This window comes from Equus caballus, chromosome 24 (genome assembly GCF_041296265.1).
Source record: "Equus caballus isolate H_3958 breed thoroughbred chromosome 24, TB-T2T, whole genome shotgun sequence".
NCBI classification, from domain to species: Eukaryota; Metazoa; Chordata; class Mammalia; order Perissodactyla; family Equidae; genus Equus; species Equus caballus.
Genome location: NC_091707.1, coordinates 14,698,312 through 14,706,836, shown reverse-complemented (window position 1 = coordinate 14,706,836; position 8,525 = coordinate 14,698,312). Strand labels below are relative to the sequence as shown.

The 8,525-nt window shown below is 45.0% G+C and overlaps 1 long non-coding RNA gene across 1 annotated transcript; it reads right to left on the bottom strand.

The window, feature by feature from the left end:
• Positions 1 to 507: 507 nt before the first annotated feature.
• Positions 508 to 4,695, bottom strand: LOC111770455 (uncharacterized). Its single transcript, XR_011431845.1, has 5 exons — positions 4,560 to 4,695; positions 3,814 to 3,882; positions 1,931 to 2,023; positions 891 to 1,151; positions 508 to 774 (listed from the first exon to the last, which is right to left on the bottom strand). It is a non-coding gene; the product is annotated as an uncharacterized lncRNA (long non-coding RNA).
• Positions 4,696 to 8,525: the final 3,830 nt, after the last annotated feature.

Sequence of the window (8,525 nt, the reverse complement as noted above, 5' to 3'; positions counted from 1 at the left end):
AGACCACAGACACAATCCATGGAGACAGAGCCAATTTTGCATCCATTAGAGGAAAGAAGGATGCTGTTTTTTAAGAAAGTTCATTTTGGGGCCTGGCCCCGTGGCCAAGTGGTCAAGTTCTCGCGCTCCGCTTCCGCTGCCCAGGGTTTCGCTGGTTCGGATCCTGGGCGCGGACATGGCACCACTCGTCAGGCCACGGTGAGGCGGCATCCCACATGCCACAACTAGGAGGACCCACAACTAAAAATACACAACTATGTACTGGGGGGCTTTGGGGAGAAGAGGAAGAAAAAGAAAAAAATGAAGAAGATTGGCAACAGTTGTTAGCTCAGGGGCCAATCTTTAAAAAAAGAAAGTTCATTTTCTTCAGCTATAAAGTTATGTTTAAAAACTAAAATAATTCAACAGACATTTAAAAATAACTCTTCAGAAGCAAACATTTTCAGCTCTTTGGGCTATTATTTATGAGTTACCTCCATATTTCTAACTAATGTGATCATACTAATATTTCTTGGTATTTCAATTTTAGATCTCATTTATTAACCTCCTTAAATAAAAAGAGAATTTAGCTCTTTTACATGAGACTAGTAGTGCGTGTTACAGGAAACTGTCCCGCCGAGTGTTCGTACTAGAGAACGGTTTGTTCACTTACTGCTGCCCGGCGTTGGTAAGACAGGAATTGTCCATCCAACTTGGAGCATGAACGCTGCTGGGGGAAGCTTAGCTGAGCCGCGCCACTGCAGCCAAGAATTTATGTAGAAATAAAGAGACCTTCTGAAAGAGAAAAACAAATTCCAATCCCTCCGCTCTGAGATGTGAAGTTGTTAAAATCTGTCTGGGGGAAGAGGATGGCCCCTTACTGAAACTAGATGGCAGTAAAGGACACCAACCTTCCTGAAAGAAGCCCTCTGTGGGAGTGGGAGGTTAAACCAGACAGAAGAAAGACAGGAAAGCAGTCTGTGCATGAGAAGGCGCAGGGTCGGGGTCTCGCGTGGAGGCCGCTCACTGTCTGCCACAGTGCCTTCCTCGTCCGTGGGGCAGCCGATGCTATCGCTGCTCTTCCTGACCTTCTCAGAACAGACTCGAGAACTGCGCATCAATAGATCACGCTGTGGGCAGCTGAGAAAGAGGAGGGCAAGTTGACAGGAGCCCTAGGTTTGGGGAAAGGGAGGAATACAAAATAAAAGGGGGAGCGGTTAGGCCGAAAGTATCACAGAGGAAGAACCCTGCTGCTTTCCGGGAGCTCGGCATACACAGCGATACTTTCCCAGAAAGAGTTCTTTTGGTCCCAAACTCCAGGCAAGTGATAAATGATAAATGGCCCCTCCAAGCATTTTGAGAGCAGAAAGCAGAGGAATCATTGATGTCTTTGACCATGAAGCTCAAGGAGAGAGCAATGTGAGGAAAAAATCAAGAGGAAGATTCGAGTTCCTTGTCTCCAACCCGCAGGAAGATTTGACCAGTGCTTGATGGAGTGGGGATTGGGGTGGGTAATTAAATAAGAATATTCCTAACGCTGTAATTAGTTATGGTACACCTACGTTAATTAAGTATAAAGTATACAATTCACTCATTGTAATTTGGTATCTTTTCAACAAATTGACACTTTTCACAATTCCTTAAAAGAATCCTTTCAACTGTTGCTAAAATGGAAATTCCTGAGGCTAGGCACGCTACCCTGACCATCTGAAGCCATCTTCTTGTTGGTAAGCAGAAATAACTGCATGCTCCTTCAGTCCACCAATTATCCAAATACCAAATGTATAGGTGGCCTTCAGAACCGAGCCTTGAATATTGCCATATGTATAAACTGAGGACGTTTTGTTATAAGCAACTGAAACCAAGTCTGGCTAACTTAAGACCAAAAGAGCTTTCAGGGGAGGATGCGGCAAGAGCTCACAGAATCATAAGAACTGACGAACAAGCAGACCTCAGGAAGAACAGATGCCTGGCACCTCCTGCAGGAGTTCGAGGTTCTCCTCTGAGGTACGTCCCACCAGTGACTGCTCCATTCGCTCTCTGCCTGTAGAGAGATGCAGATTCCTGAGGGCGTTGGGGGACAGGAATCTGACCAGGTAGCTGAGCCACGTGGCCAAGGGCAGGTGGTTCAGGGAGAGTGTTGGGGGTGTGTGGTTGTTAGCAGAAAAGCGGGGAAAAAGAGCTTTGGACAGGAGGAAACACTAGCCCCTATCCCATACAACCCAAGTCTCATTCTTTCTCATATACTGCCTGGCTTCACTTTTAAATTCTAGATTTAGTCTCCAGGCAGAGAGTAAACCAATGTTCAATGGCTGATGTCTGAATTATACAATAATTTTCTTGAAGAGGAAAAATAGTGTAGCAGTTAAGTGCATGGGCTCCAGAGGTAGACGGCCTGGGTTCCAACCCCAGCTCGCCCTCACTCCCTGTGTGACCTTGAGCGTGTTCAAAGGATCGGTGTATCTAGTCTTTCGCAACTCTTCTGAGCTTTAGCTTCTTCTTCAGTAAAATGGAGAGACTGTTTGCCTGTGTCAGTTAAGGTGACTTTGGTGATAAATAACAAAACCCAAATAAATGAGGAAACAATGCCTTATATGACTGAAAAGTCCAGTGGTAGGAAGGCTTCAGGGGCTTAACAATTTCCCAGAATGCCCAGCTGCTTGCCATTGTCTGCTCTGTTCTTTGGAGCATGCTCATCATTCCAAGGCTGACTGCACTGTGATGACAAGATGACTGCCAGAAGCTTCTGGAATTTCATGTTTTCTCATTTATATTCAATAAATGGAGGTGTCTCTTGCCTAGGCATCTAACAAAAATCCTGACTTTCCTCACATGGGACCGTATTTGTTCACATGCCACCAGTCACTTTGGCCAGAGGGATGGATCCAAGAGTCAGGACCAAACATAAAGGAAAAGGGCAGGGCGGATTCTGAGGGGGCGACAGCAGTCCCCAAATCTATCACATTATCTCCTAAAATTGATCTGAGGACTCAGTGTGCCGACAGTGCTCAGTAGGTGTCTGGCAGGTAAGTGTTGAATGAACGGGGGATGGGGGCTGTAGCCAGAGATCTAGAGACAGACAGAACTCAAGACAGAGGTATACTCTCCAAATTAAGACCTGTAGAAGCCCTAAAAACTGAAAGGTTACAGGACAACTACCTCTAATATATACAATATTAACCCCTAAAATAAGTGTAAGGAAATCTAATAATGCTAATTTTTCACAGGATGATCATTTTGATCAGGTTTTTCATATATCAAATATCAAATTCTTTCTGAAACACTTTTGGCACCACTGCTGAAGAATGGCCAAATGTACGTACTTCATCACCTAACGCGTGTGTGTATGTGAGTGGGCAGATGAATGAAAAGATATAAATAGATTCATAAATAGTAAAGGATATATTTCAACTGCTCACATAATATTTCAAAGCCTATTTAAACGCAGATACAAGATTAATTGGTTAGACATCTATATGTTCTAAGTATCTCAAAAATGACTCATCTTCTGAAGGCAGATTATAGAATTCTCAGCCTGGAAGAGACTCCAGAAGTCATTATGCCAACCACTTTCCAGATGAGGGGATTTAGCCTGAAGAGATCCCTTAGCCAGGAGCACGCAACTGGTGAGTAGCAGAATGAAACCAGCGCCCAATGTCCTGATATCCGGCAAACACTTCTCCACGATATGACTCCACCTCCTCGGTGATACTAAATTGCTTAGCAAACAAGATCTCCACCAATGGTGCAAAGACAAACTTCCTCTCAATCTTCCCCAAGCAAATAATCACAATTTTGGGATTAGTAAAATGCAGCTAACATAGGTATTCTCACCTCTTCAAATTGTCTAGGGTGGGACAGTCGGCTTGGAAGAAAGTTTTGTTTAATGCAAGTTTCCCACGCCTGAAAAACATGGTAAGAAGTGGGATTTATTATCGTTGCTGCTGTTGGTCAATAATAGTGAGAAATGACATGTTAATCAGCAAGGGACAAATTACAGCTATCATTTCTTTTTTCGCTAGAAGGTAAATAGTTGACATGTCAATCGCGTCTACAAGGACTTACTGTTTTTCAAGGTCCTACCCTCCAGTTTGCTCTCTGAGTAAGGACCCAGCGTTAAAATAGCTCTGAAATGAAAGGCTACTCTAGATATGAAATAATCCATGGAGTAAACCCAATCTCCCGCTTTTCTTAGTGCTCTGTTATTCTCACATCCAGGATGGCCACAAATAGCTTTTTGAAACTGGACCAGGTACAGAGCTAGTCAAAGAAAACAAGAATAGACGATAAAATTTGGAAAAGTCTGCCATAGATTTTAGCATCCAAGCACACCACCAAAATCTTAAGATTCAACAGCTTAAGCAGCCTTTTCTACGACTTAAGCTGACTTCAATGAATCCTGCTTTGGTTGACATGTCAGAAAACAGTACACCAAGGGAGGGACCCACAAGGAAGAGCCTCTCCTATAGCCACGCCCACCAGCTTAGGTCAGCGGTCCCGATACTGAAAAGCTCAACAGCAACAGAAAAGAATTCCTGTGCTCTGGAGCCATCTTTCAGGGTGAGATGTTTCACTCCTACCAGAGCAAAGTGGCAGAATCCACTGAACGTTGCTTCTCCCTCCTTGTCATCAGCCTGTCCTTTAACTCAACACTGAACCCCCTTTCTGCTGTAAGACAGATACTGAATTGCCGCATTATACTCTCTGACCCTGCAGAGCCACGGTACAATATCAGAATGTCAAACTGGGTCTGAAAAGAGCTTTGTGTGGGATGAGACAAGACTCTAAAGATAGCATAGTTGCGGAATCACTTAGCGTATAACCACAAACAGCGCTGCGCTCAGCTTGCTGGGTAAAGTTGGTGCCAGAACCCCTGGTAAATCTCCGGGCTAATTGTGGAGGGTGGGAGGGTGACCTTAGAAGCAAGTTGTACTTAACAAAGAGATCAGAAGCCTAAGGGAAGAAACCCAAGTTGGAAACCCAAATAAATAAAATTTAAAATTTTCTGATTTAACAAAAGCATGCTATCATATGACAAGGTGGTTTTCCTTAGAAACAGGTGCATTTCAATTTTGTTTTTAAATATTAAATCTTCAGAGAGTTACACAATAGCTGGCAGCCTGGAAATACACTGATGTGTCCTGGCAGAATTTCAGACATAACGATTTTTTTCTTTGTAAACCTTCCATCAGTGGGAAGGCAGTCCCTGCCAAAACTAAGGAAGCCCAGCTGGAGGCTGTGAGGCTCGGCTACGCAGAGGCGGTGCGGTGCCAAGACTTCGAGGCCAAAGCGGAAACAACCACGTTGAGTTCATTCAAACGACTGAATGATCAAAGGCGTGCACGCCTTCACAAAGGCAAAAATGAATCTGTTTAGTACTTGGCTAAATTCTCTACTGTTGAAGTAAATTTGAAACGAAATTCATCAAACTCCCCCTCTTCCTGTGGAAAAATCCTTTGAGTTCCTCTGAGTGTCCAGGAGGTGGCAGACGTGCTCTTTGTTTCAACTCCTGGGGGACTGCTGCCCCTCCAACCCAAAAGTTAACGAGAATAACTGTATCTGAGTGTAACTATAAATAGGAATGTAAATATACATTTTCAGGATATCAGCAAGTATATCCAGACATGGATAGGGCTGGTCTCACTTGATGATCACTGTGTGAGGGAGAAAATGTCTCCAGGAAAGGGTGAGAATCAAAAAACGAAGGCCGGCCATGCGTGAGAAGGCTGATGGAAGAACTCGAGCTCGAGGACTCCGACCTTGTGTATGTACCTCTCATGGCCTCCATGAGCCTCACCCTCCCACCACGCCAGCCTCCTCTCCTTCCCGTCATTTCTTCTTCAAGACCTGCACACAGGTTCCCGAGTCGTCAGTGACCTGTGGCCTCACCGCTAGCTGAAGAGCCGGCGGATGTACAGGGAACTCCTCCGGCGACGCTGCTGACCTCTCCTCAGCCGGCCTCCTCCGCGAGGCCAGCCTCCACGCCCAGAGGTTAGCCTCGACCCTGAGCATTAGGAATATTGATCACTGTTGGAAAAAATTGAAGCCGGAAGAGGATCTCGGAGTTCTCAGTTTTCTGGGAGGACATGTAAAGTATTGATACAATCCATCATGAGAAAGAAAACTCATTAAAAACGTAGAGATTCATGAAAAGTCTTCCACTGTTTATTTCATGAAGTGAAAACATTTATTCCAACCAGATGAAGGGAGGGGGAAAAACTGTTTTCTATAGCTCCACTGAACCCGTCGCAGCTAAGAAGAACAAAATCAAAGACTTCCTTTTCAATAGTAATAAATCCAGTCAAACCCTGTTTGGTGTGGCTCTTGACATGGTTTGTAAAATCTGAGGTTACTAGATTCTGTGTTTCAGTAGTCATCCCTTACAAAATTAATAGGAAGTGCTAAATTAGGACAAATGGCCTCCAATGGGATCCAAATGCTTAACCCTAGACTGGGTGGAAAGAGTGAAAAATTAAGAATTGAACAGATCTTTTCCCTGAGTTTCATGAAGGAGCCAGAGTTCCTCAAGCAGGGAATGTAAGCACTTGGGAAGGTAGCCTGAGAGAAGCAAGCGTTCTGCAGCCCTCTGAGTCCCAGCTGTGTTGTACTGGGATTCCAAAACATCTGGGCCTAGAAGGAAACTGGTCACGTGAGGAGAGACAGCGGAGCCGCTGGGACAGACGGATCCCAAGGGGAAGGAGAGAAGCGGCTTCAAGACAGATGGGCGGTGCAGTTGTTGACAGAGCATGGTGCCTGTCACTCAGCTTCTCTTGTGGCTTTCTTCCAGACTCGCATCTGATTCCCAGGGGATGGAGAAAACTCTGATATGTGTCAGCATTATTGGTCCCCTTCTCAGTGGTGGCTGTGTGGCTGGTGGTGGCAACCATGGGGCAGCAGTGGCCTTGGGCAGTGTCAGGGCTGACACCACCAGACTCTGCCTTGAGGACTGGCACTAGCCACAGGGGTGCGGGACCTTGGCGTGGGGAGGCATCTGTGCCACCACCGCTGCTGTTGCCATCAATGGCGAAGTGAAGTCGCCTTACAGTGACCCAGTGCAGGAAGAAGAAAACAGACCTCATGTTGTGACCAAGAGAGTGAGTTCTCAGAGAACTGGTTGTGGTCGGCCTAATAATGACCCCTAAAGATGCCCATGTCCTAATCCCTACTCTTAGAATCTGTAAATATGCAACCTTGCGTGGCCAAAGGGACTTTGCAGATGTGATTAGTAAAGGATCTTCAGATGGGAAGATTATCCGGGATTATTTGGACAGGCCAATATAATCAAAAGGATGCTTAAAAAAGGAATGCAGGAGAGTCATTATCAGAGAAGGAGATGTGATGACAGAAGCAGAGGTCACAGAGATTTGAAGGTGCTATGCTGTGGCTTTGCAGATGGAGAATGGGGCCCCCAAACCAAGGAATGTGGGTGGCCTTTAGAAGCTGGGAAAAGGCAAGGAAACAGGTTCTCCCCTAGAGCCTCTGGAGGGAGCACGACTCTGCTGGCCCGTTTGAGACTTCTGACCTCCAGAGCTGTAAGGTCATAAATGGATGCGGTTGTCAGCCCCCAAGTGTGGCAATTAGTGATGCAGCAATGGGAGAATAACACACTGTTGGTCCCCTGGTTCCAGGGCTTTCAGAACCGTTTGTGAGGAGGGGGAGCCTTGTTTCCCACAGAACAGGGGAAGCAGAGCCAGAGGTTCCCATCCTTATTCACAGTCTGGGTGAGGAAGGGGTCAGGTTAGAGTAGGGGAGACTAGATCCACAGGTCTACTTCACTCTCCAAGTTTTTTTGGCAGAACTCTTTATCTTAGATCTCACCTTGAATCTTCATTCAAATCATCAGCATCTGTTTTCTGCAACACTCTAAAATTCCAAACGAAAGCATGCATCACTTAGCTCTCTCCCCTCCCTTCAAGAACCTCAGAGAGGCAAGTCGTGCCTTGAGTACCTCAAAGGATATCACATGTATCCACAAGTGAGTTCCCCGGTCACCTGAAAGCCTGAGACCGAAGCCCCTCCTTACATTTTGGATACTAATAAGGTAGCACTTCTCACTCACTTACTCCAGATTTCAGTTCACCCCTTAAAAGCATGCTGCTGATGAGACATTCTGGAAATGTCTTCTGAGATCTGCCCTCTGACTACCCACCTGAGGTTCAGACCCTCTTTTCAGCCAGGTTGTCATTAAATATGGAGAGCTAGTTTTCAGGGCCCAAAAAAATATTTGAATTGACTGTACTCATCTAGTACTTTTGCCAAATGAATCAATTGTTTCTTCTCAAAAATTAAATATGTCCTAGATCTGAAAAACATATACAGCCATGCTATTAGTAGCCATTACTGTACATTTTACTTATATCCAACTCTGTTATCTCTGATAAGAATAGGGAGCAGGGAACACACAAAACATTGCAATTAACAAGTTATTTCCAAACTTCATTTTATCTCTGATATAATTTCTCTTAGTCCTTATACAAGGGCTACCAACAAGAAGAAAAAAAATGACAAGTTTGTTCAAGTTCCTTTTATTACTTTCCCTGACTGCC